Here is a 22,706-nt window from a genome sequence, read left to right as displayed (position 1 = left end):
CTCCTCCTTTCAGCTAGGAGATCACAGTAGGCTTTAACTCAGAATGCCCTGAACCCTAGAGAGATGGGGCATGGATTGGTCAGAAGGAAAAGGTGACAAGAAAACCTCGTGTGTCTATATAAAAGGTAAAGGCCCTCCCGTTGTTCATCGATTTGCTCGAGCAGGCCCAGTAACGTCTCCATTGGAGACGTTGTTGTTACTGTGTCTGGCATACTGAATACGTCACGGGGAGCTTGCCAGGCTCTGCCGTGCTGGTGAGATACTCTCGGTAGCTTGCCGGTCTTTCCGAGAGGGATGGAGAAATAGTGGCCATGTGGGCCACTTCTAAGGCAAATGCCCTACCGCACAGAGTAAATTAGAGGGAAGGCATAAACAGAATCTGTACTTCTGAAAAGCCACAGATCTGTGGTTATACAAGAGCTAAGATCTAGCTTTTGGTTTAAGAGTGTAATATGGGTCCCAAGAAAATACAAGAGACAGTATAGCCTCGATCATGCACACAGCCTAGAGGAGTTTGATGGCATCACATTTTGTACTTTTGTTTTTGTCTGTTTTGGGATCCTCATTTGGGATGCTCACAGGCTTACTCCTGACTCTCTACTCAGGAATCACCTCTGCTGGTGCTCAGGGACCACACAGGATGCCAGGAATAGAACCCATGTCCACTGCTTCCAAGACAATCACCCTACCCACTCTACTGGCACACTAGACCCAGCAGCACATGGTATATCATCAGCACACTTGAAGTGATACCTGACTGCAGTAAATGCAAAAATGAACAAAAATGGCCAAAGCCCACAATTGTTTTTAAAAGTAAACAAAAAAGGATCCAGACAGACAGCATAGCATGTGGGGCACTGGGCTTGCTCACAACCAATAAAGGTTTGACTCTGACATTCCATAGGGTCCCTCAAGCCGTCAGCTGTGATCCCTCACAGTCCACAGGCAATCTCTGAGACTTGATAAACCAAGAACCATTGAAAGTGATCCCGTGGACTAAAACAGAGCAGTGCCGGATGGTGTGAGACCCGAAGAAATAAATCAACTCTGGTGGGAGAGACATTACAGCAAAAGGACACTGACTCTGCACACACATCCGGGTTTGATCCCCAGTAGCACACATGGTCCCAGAATATAGCATGAATAACTGAATACACAGCCAGGGATAATCTGAGTATTTGCAAGGGTTATTTCCAAAGCCAAATCTATGTAAAACAAAGAATTTGAACTTGAGGCCAGATGCAGCAGTCGGAGGAATAAAGCATCCCAATCACTGCTCCTATGAGCACTGCAGAGTAACAACTGTGAACGGAGCCACTGGAACCCAAATGGGTGACCCTACTTTCAGCCTAAAACACTATACGTACACCCCCTGCACCCCATATCCCCCGTTCTAGGGAGAAAGGGTCAATCAATGTCCAGACATCTACATATGCACATATACGCCTGCAGGACTCTCATCACAGTTCAGGGCCATTCCAAGTGGCTCTCGAAGCGGCAAAAGTGTCTTGAGCCCAACAGCTGTGCCCGACCCAGAGATCCATTTCTCTGGCTCTCCTAGACCAGCACATGCCCAGAACTGCAAACAGAGCAGCGAGTAAAAGCAGAATGTGTTCCAGAGCAGCGACTCTCTCCTGAGCGTGAAGGACAAAATAAGGAGTAATAAGCATGTCCTTGGACTTGAGTCACTGTAGCTGCCAGGGAGCAAATGACTCCAGCAGACCCCAGGGGGCCCGTGATACACACCATGTAGGAATCCAGAGAACAGAGTCAAGAGGAAGTCCTATGCATCTCCCCTGTGAGACAAAAGTAACTCTAAAAAGAAATAAAGGAGCAGGATTGTGTAACAGGACAGCAGGTTGCAGACAGCGAGTAGGGCTGGTGATCCTCGCCAACCCATAGGGTTCCCTAAGCACTGCCAGTTACAATGCCGGAGTGCAGAGCCGAGAGTATAATCCCCAGAATCACAGAAAACAAAATACCCAGATACAAACCCAGGACTCCCAGCAACCCACGTGGTCCCTGAGATCTGTCAGGAGTGATCCTTGAGCACTGAGGTACAAGTACTCTTTGAGCTGGGTGTGATCCAAAAGCCAAATACAACAAAACTGACACAAACATCACCTCCAACAGCAGCGACTGGCACTCCCACCAGGAGGCACATCACAGGATCCTTCCTGAAATAACTCAGACATATTTGTCCCAGGAAGCCTGAGCACTCCTGTCACTGCAGCACCTCATATTGTTACTCCCCTCCTACCTGGGGTTGGTGTGACAGATGGCATGTCACCATCTTCTGCCGCCTCTGTTTCTTCCGAGGACCAGAAACCTGGAGAAGTCAGAGCTGAGAACATTGGAGAGCAGCACAACTCCCCATCTCTGACCAGCCACACCCTTGGGCACTGGCTCATGGAACCACCTTGGGAACAATGCCAGATGCTTCTGTTTCCCCAGGAGAAGAAAATGAGTGCTGACGTTCCCAACAGAAGGTCTGGGCTTGGCTATGAGAGAGAAAACTCAGCGCTGCCTTGGCCTGGGGTCTCCCCCATGGGTCCCATAGAAGGTGCTCACAGGCCCAGCCAGGAGCTGACTCCAAGGCCAGCTCACACGCATCAGCGCCACCTGCAGGCCGGCAGGAGGACTGCCCCCCGCAACCATAGCGCAGAATGTGGCTCTATAACTGGGGCCGACCCTCTCCTCTATAAAGAAAACCAAACTTTGAACACACATACACACACACACATGCACAGAACCTTTTCTCAGTGTGCTTACCTTGATAGACAGGGGTCTAGACAGAGCTCTGCAACTTGATATGAAAGCAGAAATTGCTGTACGGACAGACTGTAAACTGCTACGATGCTTGTCTTGCTGACACCAATCACTTCTCTACATTCCGGTCGCCGCCACAACACTCCAGGAATAATACCTAAATCTAGAGCCAGATTAAACACTCGGGGTATCTCCAGGGATTTAGAGCCCCCATTCTCCACACCAAAAACTATCCGCAAAAGAAAACTAACATGAACAAACTCCAGCAGGATGCAGTCCTCAAGCACTGGCAGGTGTGGCCCCAAATCCCATCTCACCTGCTCCCCTAGTAGTGAATAGACCCCGGGAGAGTAGCTCAAAGGGTTGAGCACGTGCTTTAAGGTGGGGGACATGGACTCTCAGAGACACATAGACAGAGGGGCAGAGTCCCTGACCATCTCCAAGTTTGTAGCAAAAAGAAGCCAGAAAATAAAAGACAGACTTCCTCCTGCTCTAGGACTGCACCAGCCTCCAGAGTGAGGCATGTACGACTTAGTGTACCTGGTCCCTGGAAACCCCCTTTCCGAATGAAGTTCATTCCAACAGCAGGGCACACACCTGGTCTGGGAGAGAGGGTCAGTGGGTAGAGCGAGGCTGAAAACTTGACAGGTGAACCAAAAAATCTTTTTCTGTGGAAAACAATTACATAGGATTAGCAGAGATAGTACAGTCGATAGGGTGTGTTTCTTTCCAGCAGCTAAGCCAGATTCAATTCTCCACAGCAGTTAGGGCCCCCCTGAGCACTGCCAATCACGATACTGAGCTCAGATCCTCGACTAAGTCCTGAGCTCTGAATGCTTTGAACCAAAATCTACAATTCAAAAATAACAAATCAAAATTTTTCTGTGCAAAGAGGCTGCAGACATAGTACAGCTGCAGAGGTGCTCGTCTTACTGGAGAAAAACGATATTTCTCTACTGCCATCCCATATGGTTCCTTGAGCACCACTTGGAGCAACCCGAGTATAGTCAGGTCTGCCCCCCAAAAACCTACTAAAAGTTAATTAAAACAAACCGATAAAGGCAAGGGAGCCATGGTGATCATTTATCCTTCGTGAGAGCGCTCAGGGCATGCACTGAAAGAGCAGAGGTGACTTCCTGCTAACACTGCACACTCCATTGCAGGACCCCTGTGGCCCCAAACAGCCCTTAGGCACCACCTCCTCTGTCACCAGGCTCTGCATTCTCTCAAAGCTTCCTATGGGACCCCCAGAACCGACTGGAGTTGGGGGGATGTGAAAGTCAAAAGCTCTACCGCATACTATTGGACCCAAGCGAGTGAGGAATCGCCCCCCAACCCCACCCCACCGGGCAGGAGGCACGTACATGGAGGAGACACTTGCCTTGTATGCTGCTGACCAGGATCGAGCCAGCATCCCCGTGGGTCCCCCAGCACCGCCAGGAGAGATCCCTGAGGGCAGAGCTAGGAGTCAGCCCTGAACGAAAATTGTTTCGAAAACAAGAACGAAACAAACGCCTCCCACGGCTTACCTGGGGGAGGAGGCTGCGTGGGAGGCCAGGGACCCCTGCAAGACTAGCCCCCAGGCGTCTTCCTCAACCACTTTTCTTCAGCGCCTCCCGGACCGCCCCTTCACAGCTGCCCAGGGAGACGCCTCCAGCCCAGCCCCCTGTTCCATAAAATGCAGAATAAACGGGACAAACCTCTGGGCGGGGGCTGGGCGTCCAGGGGAGGGGCCACCGCCCGCTCAGCACAGAGCGACCCCCGCTCACAAGGCGGAGACCGCGGAGGCTCAGGGTGCCCAGAGCGAGCCTGCGGAGGAGGAGGCTCTGAGGAGCGGCTCTCTCAGGCAGCTGAGGAGGAACTGGGCGGGACCCCCTAGTCCGCCTGGTCGCCCCTTCCCGCCCCTCCCCGACTGCTCACGCTCCGACGACTCCGGTGCCTGGCGGGAGATTCCGCCGCCCCAAAGACCCCAGGGAAAGGCGGGGCTCCGTGACGTCACCGACACTTCCGGTCAGAGTCTTAAAGGGCCAGGCTCCAAATACTCCTGACTCGTCCTTTCTTTTTTTTTTATGTTAAATGTTCAGTTTATATTGACCATTTGATGCATTAAAGGAAAAATCTGAATAGAAAAGCATGGAATAGTTAATATATTAATCATTAATTTAGCACTCTGAAAATTCTTTCACTATCAAACCTGTTACCAAGAAACCATTATATCTTCCGACAGATCATTTGAGCTTCTCTGTAAATGAGAGCATGGGTTTAAATTTCATAAATGCATTGTACAAAAGAGTTATATATCAACTTAATACTGTAAAATAAAGATAAAGGATATCAAGCTAACAATTTGTTTATTTTATTTTTTAATCACTGAGTTGCCTAAACATAGCTTTCATTGAAAAATATCATTACTGCTCTTCTCAGTTCGTAAAATTAAGAATTTATATAGTGTCTCATAACAAGTCTCAAAATGGAGACGTTACTGGGCCCACTGGAGCAAATTGATGAACAATGGCAGGACAGTGTTACAGTGTTACAATAGTATCTCATAGACACAGGCACACACATTAATGGCATTATGTCATTGTCCAAGATACAGAATAATTTAGCATGCTTCAAACCAAAGCAAGTTACCCACACTGCTGAAGTGTTTGCTATGTTTTATGGAAAAGCCTCTCCATTGACCAGAAAGAGTAGAATTCTTTTTGCTGTCATTGAATGGAATATGTCACTCGTAATAACCAGGAGACAGAAGGCAAAGGAAAGGAAAGGGAGAGGAAAAGAGGCTGGGGGTGGGGAGAGAGAGAGAGAGAGATAGAGAGAGAGAGAGAGAGACTGAAGGAGAAGTCAGAAAAAGGGAAAGGGAAAGAAAGATTGATTCCTAATGAATGTATAAGTGTGCTCTGTAATTTATTTTTTCCTCCAGAAATATTTTCCCTTTGAGAAACATACTTCCAGTTGAATGTTACTGATAGTACCTTTATAAACATGATTTTACTAATAAGACTTCTGTGTTTTATTTCGCCTATTTTCTTCATTTGATAAACTCCCTTTCATCCCCAAAGAATCATCTTTTTATTGACGCCTACCTTTTCTAGTCTTTTCGGTCACATGAGGGCTCCTTTTCTTTATTGTTGAGGCTCTTTGCATCTCTCTCATCTCTTTGCATCTCCCCCACTTAAATAAATGGTACTAAGACAATATCAACATCTATATCAATCTATGTATACGTATATATATATATATATATGTATATATACACATATAATCAGTTCCAGATAGAGGAAGAAATTAAAAATGAAACATATAAACATACAATTTTTTTAAAAAATGAGAAGCATTAACATTTTACATATACATAGTCATCACTTCATAAAATGAATTGGGAGTGGCTCTTTTTTTATATTCAATGAATAATTCATGTAAGATTGGAATCATCTGTTTTTGAACATTTGGTAAAACTCACCTGAAAATCCTCTAGAGCCTATTATTATTTTTTGTATGAAAAATGTATGGGCACTAATTCAACTTTATATAGGATCATTTGGATATCCTCTTTCTCTTTTAAAAAATTACAATAAATGCATTCTCTAAAAATTTTCATGTTTTACGTAAATTTTCAAAAATATTTACATTTGTGCATTATATCCCTTAGTAGATTTTAATCTCTGTTGACCATTGACCATTTCAATATGTCTCATTTATATTCTTGTTTTATTTGTACCTTTGGGGGAACCGGTGGAGCTTTCTTTTTTCAAATTTTTTTTTAGTAGTTGGAAGAAATAGCTAAGAGGACGAAGAACCTCCGGCTCCGGGCACATCTCTTTGATTCCACTGTTCTTCCTGCATTAACATATGCCTCAGAGACCTGGGCCCTACGCAAACAAGATGAGAACGCCATTCAGGTCTCCCAAAGAATAATAGAAAGAATAGAAAGAGCTATGCTTGGAATATCACGTTCCACTCAAATGAGAGAACGAATCCGGAGTTCTGACATCCGTCGACGATCAAGGATCAGGGACGCTGTCTCATTTGCCAAGGTGTCGAAAATCAGATGGGCTGGTCACGTAATGAGATTTAAAGACGACCGTTGGACTAGAGCTGTTACTGATTGGATTCCACGGGATGTCAAGAGACCGCGTGGCCGCCCACCTACCAGATGGTCAGACTTCTTCCTGAAGATCATGAACGATCGGTTTGAGGCCCTTCATGTTCCCAGAGCGAACAGATGCCATTGGGCTACACTAGCACGCAACAGGGACAAATGGAGACGTTACTGGCGCCCGCTCGAGCAAATCGACGACTAACGGGAAGTTAAGTGATTAAGTGATTTTTTAGTAGTCGGAAATGTATTACTCATGTTAAACAATTTTTTTATTTGGTTTATCCCAATTATTTATTTGTTTTCTATATCATTAATTTATGCTTTTGCATTTATTATCACCTTTTGAAAAATTTTACTTTAGTTTATTTTACTTCTTTTCCTGATTACTTTCTTTAATTACATAAATTACTTGCTGAATTTTCAGACATTAGAAAAACAAATGTATGTACTCAAAATTATAGATTTCCCTCAAGCAGCTTATAAACTTTATCTTACCAATGTTGAAATTCAGTATTTTAAAAACTAACTTTCAGAGTCAGAGAGGTGTTTTAGGAAGTTAGGCCTTGCATGTGTTTCTAGTTTTCCCCCGGCATCAGATAGGCCCAATAACCTTCTTCCCAAATCCTAGCACACTAGAAGTGATTTCTGAGCATAAAGCCAGGAATAAGATCTGAGCATAGCTGGGTGTGGCCCAAACCACAATTCCTGGTAAAAGTGAATAAATAGAAACTAAGTACTCTCAAATTTCCATTTTAGTTTCTTTTACTCATGAGTAAATAGAAATTTATTTTTTACTTTCAGGAATTTGTGTTATCTCTATAACAATTATGTTCTATGTTTAATCAGGCTATATGATACCAGCTTTTATTTTAATTTGTTGGTACTAATATTAGTTCTGGCCAGTCATTGTAAGTATTCTCTGTGAGCTTGAGAGAATGTGCATTCTACACTGTTGGCGGACAGTGTATTGTATGTACAACTGAACTTATTTTACGAATCAAGGATATGTCTCAGTGATAAAGCATGTGTAAGGACTCAGATTTGATTCCTGGCGCTTCTAAAAATAAAATAAATAAACGAACAAGTTTATTGCTTTTTAAAATATTTTGTATCACAACTCGTTTCGTTTGGGGGGTGAGTGTGGGCTTTCCAGTAGCAACCAGAAAAACTGCTAGACAAATTCTAAAAGAGCTGTAACACTTTTAACTAATTTCTTGATTTACCTATTAGTGATGATAGAATTGCCCACAAAGACGATGGTGTTAAGTTCTTCACATAAAAAAAGTGTCTGTCTGTGGCAGAGGCAGACTTGGGGTGGGGTTGGAAAGAGGAAAATTGAGGACATTGGTGTTGAGAAGTGTACACGGGTCAAAGGACAGGTGTTTGAGCATTGTAATACTGAAACTCAATCATGGACAACTTTGTTTTTCTCACGGTGATTTAATAAAAGAATTTTAAATACTTGAAATATTTTGAAACTACTTTATTAGGTGCATTTAAGTTGGAATTGTTAAATCTTTCTGGTAAGTCTGAATTTTAAATAATATATAGCAATCATACTAATTTCATTTTGTATTTATTATCTTCACAGGGCAAAGCCTGGCAAGCCACCAGTGAGGTATTCAATATGCAAAAAACAGTAACAACAAGTCTCACAATGGAGCTGTTACTGGTGACTGCTCGAACTATTTGTTGAACAGCGGAGGACAGTGCTACAGAGCTATTTATTATCTTAAATTCTGTTTTGTGTTGTATTAATAAACTTTCATTGACGTTCTTGTGGGCTGGAGCGATACCACAGTGTGTAGGGCGTTTGCCTTGCACACAGCCAACATGGACCCGAGTTGGATTCCTCCGCCCCTCTCAGAGAGCCCGGCAAACTACCAGAGTATCTCTCCCACATGGTAAAGCCTGGTAAGCTACCCGTGACGTATTCAATATGCCAAACACAGTGACAAGTCTCACAGTGTTACTGGGCCCTCTTGAGCAAATCGATGAACAACGGGAGGACAGTGACAGTGACAGTGACCGTTCTTGTGGATATTACTATATATCTTTAGATTTATTGCTAACATTTCCCCCTTATTGTTTTATGTGTTTTTGTACTTAAAAAACACATGCAGCTTAAATTTGTATGTTTTTATCTGCTCTGACAATTTCACATTAAATTCAAGACATATCTATCATGATTCCTCATATATTTGAATTTATTTTGCCACCCAATTTTGCTATTTGTTTTTTCTTACTCTAATTTCTTTGTTTGGTTTTGGGGCCACACCTAGCAATGTTCAGGGGTTACTCCTGGCTTTTCACTTAGGAAGTACTCCTGGTGATACTTGGGGGACCACACGGGATGCCTGGGATTGAACTCTGGTTGGCTGTGTGCAAGGCAAGCACCTTACCCACTGTACTATCTCTCAGGTCCTCTCTAATTTTAAAATAAATTCTGGCATCTTCCCCACTCCTATTCTTTTAGACAGAGATTTTCCTCCCTCATATACATTTTTTCTCCATTGATTTAGAGACTATAAGACATTTTTAAACTTTTAGTCATTACCTAAAAGTTTCCTAGAGCTTAAATACCTTACGAATTATAATTCGGATCAGTAGTTTGGTATTTGTCCCAAATAAATATAAAATTTAGGATTTTTTAATTTTCAGTCAATTCCATCCCCCATCAATACACTAATGTTGACTCAAATATTGTTTATCATTGATTTTTGCTTCTTTAATCTCTTAGAAATTATTATAGCTTTTTATATGTATTGTTAACCTATTAAATGTTCGCACAATCTCTTCTTTTTTAAAAATTTTATTAAAACACCATGAATTACAAGGTTGTTTTTTTCTTTTTGGGTCATGCCTGGCGATGCTCTCAGGTTACTCCTAGCTCTGCACTCAGGAATCACTCCTGGCCGTGTTCAGGGGACCATATGGGATACTAGGAATTGAACCTCAGTTGGAGAGTGCAAGGCAAATGCCCTACCCACTGTGCTATCGCTCCAGCCCCTACAAAGTTATTCTTAGTTGAGTCTTAGACATACAATTTTGCAGCATGCATCCAACCACCAGTGTCAATCTCTCTCCACATATCCTCTTTGCTATCCAGACTTTCTTTTTTTTTTTTTTTGGTAGAGAAAGTTCAATTTTTGTTTCCGTTTCTGGTCTTGGATTTCTAGCAGGACATCTGCTTGGTTGCTAGCAGGACATTGGGGGCTCACCACGTACCAGATAGATTGAGAGGGAGGGGCTGAACACATAGCCTATGGAGGCAAAATGTTTACATTTTCACTAAGGGAATAAAATTCACAAGGATTTCCATGTAAACACCCACCAGTACAGTACTCCAACCCTGACCCCCAACCAAGACCACCAAAAAATAACGCTCAGAAATTACTGCGCGTTAATATTCAGATATCATGTTTTGTGTTTATTTATTTTTGGGGGGACATATTCTGTAATGTTCTAGACTTTTGCCTGACTGCTCAGGGGAACAGGGCTCGGGGAACCCTCTGGGGTTCTAACCATGGATCCTGGGGCAGCTACTCCCAGTTTGACTAATTTTTTTTATTTTATATTTTTTATTTTTTATGTTAAGTATTTTTATTTTTTAAATTTATTTATTTATTTATTTTGAATACCCATCTCTCCACCAGTGACCGGTTCCCACCACCGTGGATCCCAGTATGCCTCCCACCCCCCACCCCCCACCCCAGACTGATATTTTTTAATTGCACAAAACTTCCAATTGCTGGAGTAGCTCCAACTGTTCATGTATTCTGTTACAACAGTTGAGCATGAAACTAAGTCAATCAAAAGCCCAGAATGGGCCTTGGGGTAACCCAGAATGATGCTCAGGAATTGAGGAATGGAAAGCATTCTATGTGTAGTCAATATTCCTGTCTATGTGTTTGTATATCTTCATATCCAGTGGTGTTCTCAAGCTACTCTTAGCTCTGTGCTCATCAACTCTTCAAACAGTGCTCAAGTCGACAATGCACTGAATTCAACTGGGATCTAAAATAGATCAGCCACATGAATTGAAAGTCCCTTCTTCGCTCTGTAGCTGAGTGGTCATTGATTAGTTTAGTAGTGGATGAATTATGCAGCAAAAATTAAATTCTTTCAAAATTTGAACCAGTGCTCAAGAAGAATTATAGAGTGGGTGTGCAGGAGAAAGTCACTTTTTCAGTTGTGTTGACCTATTGTTCAGCTATGAGTTTTAGTTTATTAGAGGAAAATATGAATAAAATGTATAGTAAAATGGAGGGCTGGAGCAATAGCACAGTGGGTAGGGCATTTGCCTTGCACGCAGCCCACCCGGGTGTGATTCCTCCATCCCTCTCAGAGAGACTAGCAAGCTACCAAGAGTATCCCACCCACATGGCAGAGCCTGGCAAGCTCCCTGGGGCGCATTCGATATGCCAAACACAGCAACAACAAGTCTCACAATGGAGACGTTACTGGTGCCTGCTGGAGCAAATCAATGAACAGTGGGACAATGGGACGACAGTGCTAAAGTAGTACAGTGTTTAATAGTAAAACACAAAACTTAGTTATTTTAGAAGTTTACTTTTTAGTTTGAAGAGTTGATATCTGTATTTATAGACTTAATTTCTTGCAATCCCTCACAAGGGCACCTGCCAATCATGGAGTGAAATAGGAACAATGGCTTAGGGTGCACAAGAATGGTGTGGTTTATGATCAATACTTGATTGCTTTGTATAATCAGTTTTATTATTTTCTATGTCAAGGCTTGCTTCACTTTATGTCGACGTAAATTTACTGGGTGTTGAAAGATAGCCCCATGACAAGTGGGCCCTAGCAAAGCAAGTCCCAGCCCATATCCCCCCTGCAGCTGCGGCAGGTTGACAACACCAGGTACCCCCATCTCCTCCTTGCCCCTGGAATTCGCCAGGTAAGGCCACAAGGCTGGAAAAGGCCTAATGAGGCATCTCCTTGCCATGGAATCCGCCTAATAAGGCCACAAGTTCAGAGAAGGCCTAATGAGGTATTTTCTTGCCCTGGAATTCACCTAATAGGGCCATAAAACCCGAAAAGGCGTAATTGACTGCCCGGTGGGATGGCCTGGTGACAGGTACAGAAGAGAGTGGCTGGTGCTGATGGCTTGTTGCAAAATGACTGGCTGCCTGCGTGCAGTATCTAATGTGATAATTCAAATGTATTGGGTGATTTGTGCGTGGGCATTTCTGAAATGCGCGGGAAGATGGCCTATAAAAAGCCCCCTTTGAAGAGGCTCGGGGCTCTCTGTCACTGATGGTTTGCGGTCATGCTGTGAGCCCAAGCATGCTCAAATAAACCTCTTGCTTTTGCATGGACTTGGTCTCTCAGAGTTCTCCTTGACAGGTGAGGCTGTCATGATCTCGGACCCTAACAGGTGTCAGGATATGGGACATATGAGTTAACTAATTTTGTGGGTGCTTATGAAAATGACACGTGTGTAGGATGTGTTTTTTCCTCGCCTGTGCTTGTGGTGGGAGGCTGATGCTCTTGCCTAGCAGGACTGCCCTCCAGATGCTGTGAATACACTCCTCCAAAATTTATTTGTTGACGTCTCCTTGTCTCCTTGGTTCATGACCTCAAAAACTTTGAGGCTCATGTGATATTTGATGTGGACTGAAGCACAACAGTACCTGTGGACAGCTGCAGAGATTTTTTGGCAAGTAAAACAGATTATATTTGGAGGGGCTTTTGAAGGTGTTGAGGGGAAGTGAGTGAGGAAGAGAAGAAAATCAGAGAGAGGGAGTAACGCGTTCAAGAAAGAACACAGGCCTCTCCGCCCTTGGGGAGAACCCCTACACACATCCCAGTATTAGACATGGAAGTATGAAAGTACACATCTCAAGAGGGCGACACATGTGCTGGGGCACTCCACGTGCTTGTGCCCCTGGGCATAAGGAGCACATAAGACCGGGCAGCATATAAGTCGCTACAGAGATTTTTTTCAAAGAACCACTTTGTATATGCTTTGTTCAAACCTTTACTCAGTTGCCCAGGGTGTCTGAAGAACTGATGTCCCCAAATCTCTCAGATTTGGGTATTAGGAGTCCTTTGTTCCTCCCAGGAAGTCACTAACGATCTTCTCTCTGGGCCTTTAAATCACTGTTCGGGACTTTGTGGAAGAATGGACGCAGTGCTAGTGACCCGAGCAGGCCTGCACACGACATGCCGAGATGGACCACAAGGGTCATGTGAAAGATCTCAGAACAAGCACATCATTTTCAGGATCAGTGAGTTTTTTATTGTTTTTGTTTTCTTCTTTGTATCAATTTGGGAAGGGGCACACGAAGAAGTGCTCTGCGATGATTCGTAGTGGGGCGCCAGGAACCACATGGGTGATGGGGATGGAACCCAGATTTCCACTTCATACAAAGCAAGTGCCCTTCCACTGCACTATCACTAGGGCCCACAAACCAGTTCTCTGACACCATTAAGACTTGTGCTAACTTTCTAGAGAAGGCACACTCACAGTATTCCACTATTATGAAAAATACTAGAATTTTTTAAGTTTTCATTTGACTCATTTCAGTGTCTAGGGAGATTAAGTTCCTGCATTCCCAGCATCAGGCTCTGGACTTCCTCCTAAGTTGTCGAGAGACCATAGATGTGGTGGTTGGGATGGAGCCTGGACCTCCACCGTTGAAGTCATATGCTTGCTCCACTGAGCTATCCCAACAGCCTAAAAATATGTCTATTCTATTATGAATCTTGCCAGCTACCTCATATTGATGACCTCATTCTCAATGAAACTGCAGCAATGCCAAATCCTGAAGCTGTGGTTTGAGTTCTGAAATTGATCACAGCAAGCCAGATAATAATTAATCCTATAGACCCTGGATGAATAGGCCAGCAGGCGGATCTCTGTGGTTCTCTCAGTAAAAACAGGCCCACAGAAAAGAGAAGATCCTCTGGGAGGAACACCGTGAGGAGCCTGACAGCCCTCATAGTAATTTGTGGGCTTTTGTATTTGTCTAGAACCAGTGATATCTGGGGGAGCATGGAGTGCTGGGGATCAAACCATGATCAGTCATGGGTAAGAACAACACCATCCCCTCTGTACTGTTGCTCCACCAAAACCAGCTTTGTCAATGGCTCAATAATTCACGTTTAAGGATTAAGGCTGAAGAAAATCTCTTAGTGAGTCAGAGTGAGAACAGCAGGTAGGCACACAGGGTGACAGGGAGAGATCGCTGAGCACCACCCAAAGGAACCCCTGATGACCATCAGGAAAAAACCCTCTGCAACACCAGGCCCCACAACAAAATAAAAGTACTTTTTCCAGTTTGCTCAAAAACCAAGCTAATGATCCGAGGCAAAGACAAGTGTAGGGACAGAGATTGGGGGGGGGGGGAGGTGGTTCTGCTGCTCCTGAAAAGGGCACCCCGACGTTGCGGGCTGTGCAGCCAGGCTGGTAAGTGACAGAGGGAGATGGGACATGGAGGGTTCCGAGTCTCATGGGCACATGACAGATGAAGAAGAATGGAGCAAAGTGAAGAAACAAAGCAAGTTTTCAAGATGCACAGTTTCGGAGAAGGAAGGTCAGCGTAAGCCCGACACACTCACCTGGATCCAGGAGCCCAAGGCAGCCGGGGTCGGCAGCACAATTCACACAAGTTCAGGGCACCACACACTGCGCAGTATCCATGCCAGGGAGGGACCGGAGACACTCACCTGTGTTGGGATCGGAGATCACCCCTGAGGATTCAGACAAAGAGTCCGGCGGGAATGCAAACCACACATCGAGATTTTATTATCCAGCTAGCTGGGCCCTCCCGTTGGTCGTCGATTTGCTCGAGCGGGCCCAGTAACGTCTCCATTGGAGACTTTGTTGTTACTGTGTCTGGCATATCGAATACTCTCGGTAGCTTGCCGGGCTCTCCGAGAGGGGCGGAGGAATCGAACTCGGGGCTGAAGCATCCTAACACATAGGTCAGAGCTCAACCCTGAGTGCTTATAGTCAAGGGTTTATATAGCCATCCTGGGCTCTCAGGCCCCAGAAGCAAGCTCAAAGAAAAGAAAAAAAAACTTCCAAAAGTAGATATAACTTCAAGCATTCCAAATACAAACATGGGAGAAAAAAAAAATCAATGTCATACTTCAAGAAAACATATTGTCAGTCAGATCCAGGATACATGAGACTTGTATATCAAGAAAATATTCCCATAATAAAAAAAATAAATCTTGGGGCTGGAGCGATGGCACAGTGGGTAGGGCGTTTACTTTGCACTCAGCCAACATGGCCGACACAGGTTCGATTCCCAGCATCCCATATGGTCTTCCAAGCACCGCCAGGAGCAATTACTGAGTGTATGAGCCAGGAGTAACCTCTGAGCATCGCCAGGTGTGACCCAAAATGTAAAAAGACTATCAATGTCATACTTCAAGAAAACATATTTTCAGTCAGATCCAGAATACATGAGACTTAAATATCAAGGAAATATTCTCATACATCAAGACAGCAAGAATTCCTATAGGTCAAGGCATGTTATCAGTCAGACATAGGACACAAGATACAGGTGTGTTGACTCCTAACTCTCCAGTCCTGTGTCTGTGTAAACATCAGGGGCTATTTCACGCCAATTTGCTCCGTTAAGTCATATCCTCAGGGCCAGAGTTGCTTCCCACCAAATTGTACTTTCATCCAATTAACTCGTTTATGTCATATACCCTTCATGGCCGATCGACCAGGGTGAGAAATGTTTGGCTAGGTGCTCTTTACAACCAGGGTGACAAATGAGAAATGGTGGGCAAGCTGCTTCTCACAATTCATTGTACCTACGAGGACTGTCCTCCCATTGTTCATTGATTTGCTCAAGCAGGCCGAGTAATGTCTCAATCGTGAGACTTGTTACTGTGTTTGGCATATCAAATACATCACGGGTAGCTTGCCAGGCATTGCCGTGTGGGCGAGATACACTCGGCAGCTTGTGGGGCTCTCTGAGAGGGGCTGAGGAATCAAACTTAGATCGGCCTTGTGGGTCTCATGCAAGCCAAATGGCCCCCTCTGTGTTATGGCTCCAGTCCCTCTTTGATACATTTTACGGGTTCAAGCCACATGCAAGGCACTGGACTAATACCCATTGGATTATCGTTTTTTATTTTTCTCTTTATTGTGAGGATTTTCCTTTACTGATTCACCATGAGCTATTTACAAAGCTTTCATGGCTAAGTTTCAGTCATTCAATGATTGAACATCCAGCCCTCCACCAGTGTATTTTTCCACCACCGAAGTCCCCAGTATCCCTCTTGCACCCCCACCCAACCCCACATGCTGCCTGTATGGAAGGCACTTTCTTTTTCATTCTTTCTCTACTTTGGGGCATTATGGTTTTCAATACAAATACGAAGAGGTTATCATGTTTGGTTCTTTGTCTACTTTCAGCACACATCTCCCAACTCTTGGGCAGTGCTCAGTGCTCAGTGCTCAGGGATACCATCCCTAGCAATCCCTCCAACCATCATTGATCTAGTCACTGGACTCTTTCTTAAGCTCCTTATTTCTCACTTTTCTAGAAATAAATAACAGTTTGAATTCAAACAAGTTAAAGGCTTTGTTTACCAAATCAGTTGGGGGTGTGCAAAGCAGGAAAAAGTCAGTTCATTTGTACTTGAGAATTGTAACATAAAGAATGACTAGGAGTGTTCATTATTAAGAGATTAAAGTGTTAGATCTGCAGTATTTACAATAGGGTTCCCCAACCACCACTTGGAATAATTCTTGAGTGAGTAGACCAGAATAACCCCTCAGCCTCAAAGGGGTGGGATCCAGAAATGGAAAAAAATGGCCAAAGGGCAAGCTGTGAGGATCTCAGAGATGATGGAGGCATTGTTCATCCCAAAGGCTGCCGGAGATTGAATGAATCATTCAAGGTAAATTGAAATTCCGATTTTAGGGACTGGAGGGCATTTGCCTTGCACAGGATGACTGGGATACGATCCCAGCTTCCCCTCCCAAGTCCACCCGGAGTGATCCTGCCTTCAGAGCCACTGGGCATTTCTGGCTGTACCCTTACCCTCAACTCCCCAAAAAACAAGTCTGTTTTGTGAATTGAACAGAAAGGTCGATGTCAGGGTGAGCAGGTTTATGAATGACAGATGTGTCAATTCAATCTCTGTGATCAAGGCTTTCTATGCCTGTAGATGATTTTCTGAGCTCACCTCCAGTATCACATGGTTCCTTGCTACCACCGGCAGTAATCAGCTACCTGGGCAGCACTGGGTGCTTAGTATTTCCATCTTTGGAGTGGGTGCCAAAGCCAGCAGTACTCAGGGCTTATTCCTGCCTTTGCACTCCGGAATCAATCCTGCTGGGGCCAGGCTCAGAGGGCATACACGGCAGTGCTTTGGGGACCATATGGGGTTCTGGGTCTCCAACCCATGTCAGCTGTGTCAAAGCAAATGCCTTACTTATGCTACCATCTCTCTGGCCCCCACCATTTTTTTAGCTTTTTGGGTCGCATCCAGCGATGCTCAGGAGTTATTTCTGCCTCTGCATTCAGGAATCACTCCTGGCGATGCGTGGGAGATCATGGGATGCTGAGGTTCGAACCCAGGATTGACTGGGTGCAAAGCAAGTGCTTATCTGCTGTACTATCTCTACTACCCTGATTTAAAAGACTTTTCTCAAAGTAATTGTGTCATCTTTTTCCAATGTCCAGAAAAAAATCCCATGCTTACTAAATACAATGTTATTTCTGTGGTTTTGGAGAGTGGCTGGGCCACATCCAGCGGTGCTCAGGAATTGCTACAGAAGGTGCTCAGAGCACTGTATGTAGTTATGGGGATATGAACCAGTGCCCACCATATGCCAGGCAATATCCATACTAGCTCTTCATTTAAAAATGTGATTGCAAAGAAGCTGTGTAACAGTACTCCCGGGGCTGAATTATCTGCCCTTCTCCCCTTCAACACTTCCTATGTTGAAGTCCTAACATCCAGGACCTCCTAATGGTTTGGAAGGAATTTATGTAGGCAGGCAGACAGATAGGGAAGGTTCTCTACCAAGGTAATGCCAGTAAATTTCCCGGGAATAGCTGTAAGTTTGTGAAGGCCAACCCTGCAGAAAACGGAAACTAAGGCCTGATCAGACCCTCACTTATGGCCAGAGAAGCTCCTGCAGAAATAAAAGGCCAGGGAAAAAATTTCAAAGAAGACCATCACCTCTCCCAACGTCCCTAGGCAACCTCCTTACCAACAACGGACTTTTACCTAGCTTAAAACCCCACATGAGTGCAGGCTGGAGAAACCCTATAAAGGCCACCTTGAACAAAGGAATGGCGCGCAAATGCTGCCTGAGCCCATGTGCTGCTTGTACCCACATGGGTGAGCACATGTGTCGCCCACATATCCCCTCTAGAGATGTGGACATTCATGCTTTCCTGTCTGATACTGGGGTGTCTGTAGTGCTCTCTCTGCCCTTGGAGAAGCCCAGGATGCCTCCTGATTGTGTTACTCTCCACTCTCCAACTTTCTCTCCCTCCTTCCCTTCAAAACCTCCAATTAAAATCTGTTCAACTTCACTGCTTGTCTTCATTAAACAATGAATACGACTCCTGAAATTCTTTTTTGAGAGTCGAGACAAGACCCCAGTAATCTGTAGGTGAAAACGGATGTTGGAGCTATAGGTAATAGGCTGGATATTTATTTTATTTATTTATTTATTTAAAGATTTTATTATTGAAACCCTGTGAGATAGACCCTTACAAAGATGTCCACGTTAAGATTTTCAGTCATACAGTGTTCCAACGCCCATCCCTCCACCAGTGTACATTTCCCAGCACCAGTGTGCCAGGTTACCTCCCGTCATCCCCCACCCAGCCTGCCTCTACAGAAGACACTTTTCTTCCCTCTCCCTCCCTTCTTTCCTCCCCACAGTCAGCAGATTTCTTGAAGTTTTGAGGAGACACATCCACTGGTGCTCAGGGCATCAGAACCCTCGCCTGTGTGTCCTGCACACTGACCACACACCCAGTCCATCTTTTTACTTCTCTGTCCAACAGTGCTCACTGACCACATTGAGGCATTTCTGTTCTGAAATGTAAGTAGTTCACTTGGATTTTATGGGGGTTTTGATGTCCCTTCGGAACATCTGAGTACATGTCCCCATATCTGGCCTAACCACAAGGTCATAACAGGGTGCAGGTGGGAGTTACATTATCTATTCTGAGCCAGCTTTTGCAACTCTAGCTTTTACAGCTTTTAGTGTTTTCTGGTTAACTCTTTCCTACCACTTAACTCTTTCATGACTATTAGCCTGGGTGGCCCTTACAGATCCTCTCAGAATGGGAGAAGCATGCTGAAAATAGACTATAGACCAAATATGATTGCTACTCAATGCCTCTTTTGCAAACCACAACACCCAAAAGGAGAGAGAGAAAACAAAATGGAATGCCCTGCCACAGAGGCAGGGTGGGATGGGGGGGATAGGGGGTGGGAGGGATACTGGGACCCGTAGTGGTGCAAAATGGGCACTGGTGGAGGGATGGGTACTTGATCATTGTATAACTGAAACCCAAGCACAAAAATTTTGTATGTCTACAACTGTACCTCATGGTGTTAAACTAATAAAAATTTTAAAAAAAGAAAATTCAGGATTAGCTGGTAACAGGTGTAAAGGTATAAAGTGGTGGGAGTTGAGGATGAAGAGGAGATGGGAGGATTAAAGTCACAGGAATTGGGCCGGAGTGATAGTGCAGTGAGTTGGCGATTGGCCTTGCGTGTGGCTGTCCTGGATTGGAACCCCAGCATCCCAGATGGTCTCCCAAGCATTTCTGAATGCAGAGGCTGGAGTTACCCCTGAGTATCTTTGCGTGCGGTCTAAAAGCAAATCAAAAATATTGAAAAAATAATAAAATCACAAGAATTCCTGAAACATGGACTGGGCTCAAATCAGCTTTGCCCAAAAGGTGAGAGAGAGAGAGAGAGAGAGACAGAGACAGAGAAACAGAAATCGACAGAAACAGAGAAGAAAAGTGCCTGCCATAGATGGGGGTGGGCAATGGGAAACTAGGGAACCGGTGGTCGAAAATGTACACTGGGGAAAGAAAGATGGCGGCTGCACGGGAGCCTTGTGGACAGCAGTTTTGAGCCGGGGGTGGGAGCGGCAGGGACCTCATGGGAAGGGGGGCGTAATGGGCCGTCCTTCACGCCTGACCGAGGTCGCCAGCTGCCCCCCACGAGCGGCTCTCCGGCACGGCCACGACTCCAGAGCACAGAAACCAATCTCTTAACTATCTAACTTTTAATAGAAATTCTTCCAGGGTTAATAAGTAAAATAGCAGAAATCAATAGCAGCCGCGCGACATCATTTTATTCTTAAACCAAGTTGTAGAAAGCAAATCATTTCACAACGCTGATTCAGGATGTCTGATTGGGGGAGGGGTCGTAAACTCTATACAATAACTGTGCATCTTCTATCAAAGCAATGTATCTAGTCAAAGTAGATAGAGTATTAACTAGAACTCATCTGCCTCACAGGAATTGGGAGGGGTGGGAGGTGGGGTTCTATTGGGGTTCGCGGTTAAAAATAAGTATTGGTAAAGGGAAATGTGTTTGATATTTACATGACTGAGACCTAAACCCGAAAGCTCTGTAACTTTTCCCACAGTGATTCAATAAAGAAAGAAATTATAAAAAAAAAGAAAATGTACACTGGTGAAGGGGCAGGTGTTGGGACATTTTATGACCGAAATCCAATCATAAACAACTTTGTCACTGTATTTCACTGGGATTCAATTAAAACAAATTTTTAAAAATAATAACCATAAAAGGGGTTGGTCCAATTTTTTAACCCTTTCTTGTTCTCTGGTTGCACTCAGAGGCTACTTCCAGCCCTGTGCTCTAGGAGAGTCACTCCTGACAGTTAGTGGGGGACCAGGCATTGCAGGGATCCAACCTGGGTCTCTGGCATGCAGAGCACTCACTCGGCTCTTATCTAATTTCTTAACATGCAAACTGGTGGGCCTGCTCAGAGGGAAGCACGGGAGCATGTGGGTGCTGGAGGACTCTTCCGGCTGCTGGAATATCTCCAGGATTGGGGTGGTGGAGCCCCGCAGCCGCTTCCCATAGAGAGTAAACAATCTCTCAGAAACAAAGAGTGGCAAATGCACGTTCACATTTGCATGGAGGAATCTAGGAAAGAGACCCAACGTGATGAACACTAGCAGAAGCACAGAACAAGGGAGAACAAAGGACAGGAGACTACCCCAGTCTGTGTTGTCCCACTTCTACAGAGGAGGAACTTTCTGGTGAGGTCTGTACCTTAGGGAGTCCCGTTACCTCCACAGTGGACGCGTTCCTGATTCTGTAGGATTTTGACAAATGAATGAACCACTTCCACACAAAATTCTAAGGCTTAAGAAGTGAGTTTACTGTACATTCAAGTCAGTCAAGGAAAACAAAACTGTACATCGCCCACCCCAAAGTCCAAGCATCTCCTCCTGCCCATTTATGACGTCACTCGTCCTGTCCCACGATGGCGAGTCCTGAGTACGATGGCCTGGTCCTGTCCCTCGCCGTCTGCTCACCTCCAGTGTACGATGGTCTGGTCCTGTCCCTCGCCGTCTCCTCGCCTCCAGTGCATGATGACCTTGTCTTGTCTCTGCACCGTTCACTCTCCTGGGTCTGGAACCTGTGCTGGCCTGGAAGCTGTCACCTATTTCCTCCCTGTTGGACCCTGCTGCTTATCTTATTGGGCTTGTCTGGGACTGTCCCCGACAAGCTCCTGAGCTTTCCTCATCTTTATTAACAGTCGCGTGCACATGGGCATGGAACTTTGCTACCCTGTTCTCTCTGTGGCCAGGGGTGAGGAGCAAATAGAGTGTTGCCCAGCTCGAGAGATCGGGGGTGTTCCTGTTATTTGCTGCTTTGCCCCCTCCCCTCCCAGCTCTCCATGACCTGTTGTGACAGGAAGCAAGACTGAGAACAACCCATTAAAGCAATCAGTTGTCCTGGTCTCTTCAAACTTCTCCCACGGCAGCATTCCTTCCACACACACACACACACGCACACACACACACTCCCCACCCCTGTCAGCTGGTACCCACAATTCCCTTCAGGATCAAGAGCAAAGTTCTATCTTCTGTATGGACTTCCTGCTGAAAAAGGGGGCTGCTGAGTTTTCCTGGGGCCCCTGCGTTCTCTGACTAGGGCAGGACTAAGAAGTTGACCCTCAGAAGCTGAGCAAGTTTATCTGGCAGCCAATCAGATGCTCTCTGGAGTTGCAGAACTCAGGGCGACAGGCATGAAGAGGAAATCTGAGGTCACGGTCACGGTCACGATCCTCCCGTTGTTCATCGATTTGCTCGAGCGGGCCCAGTAACGTCTCCATCATGAGACTCGTTACTGTGTTTGACATATCGAATACGTCATGGGTAGCTTGTCAGGCTCTGCCGTGCGGGTGAGATACTCTCGGTAGCTTGCCGGGCTCTCCGAGAGGGGCGGAGGAATCGAACTCTGGTCGGCCATTGTTAGCCATTTGTAAGGCAAATGCCCTACCGCTGTGCTATCGCTCCATAATTTATGACTGGCAGGAGCACACTGGGAAACCGGAAACTAGTGTGTGGGGGAACGTAGCCAAGTTCCAGGGGTCTGGAGCAAGTGTTTCTGGACCTCTAATGAGCCAGGAGCCGGGGTGTCCTGGGGTTTTTTCGAGAGCACAGGTTTCTCAACTCTGACATGCACCCCCAACCTTAGTTCCTGGGGCCACAGTGACAGTACAGTGGATAAGGCAGTTGCCTGGCACACAGCCAACCTGAGTTGGATTCCACTCGAGCACTAAGAGACTAAGGGAAGCACTGGACATTTAAAACTT

At 45.2% G+C, this 22,706-nt stretch overlaps 1 non-coding gene across 1 annotated transcript; it reads right to left on the bottom strand.

Annotated features, from left to right (window-relative positions):
- Positions 1–8,014: 8,014 nt before the first annotated feature.
- Positions 8,015–8,076, bottom strand: LOC130042567 (U7 small nuclear RNA). Its single transcript, XR_008795256.1, has one exon. It is a non-coding gene; the product is annotated as a U7 small nuclear RNA (small nuclear RNA).
- Positions 8,077–22,706: the final 14,630 nt, after the last annotated feature.

This window comes from Sorex fumeus, unplaced genomic scaffold (assembly GCF_029834395.1).
Source record: "Sorex fumeus unplaced genomic scaffold, SorFum_2.1 ptg000103l, whole genome shotgun sequence".
Classification (NCBI taxonomy): domain Eukaryota; kingdom Metazoa; phylum Chordata; class Mammalia; order Eulipotyphla; family Soricidae; genus Sorex; species Sorex fumeus.
The sequence above is the reverse complement of the archived record's forward strand: the minus strand, read 5'-3'. Positions and strand labels throughout refer to the sequence as shown.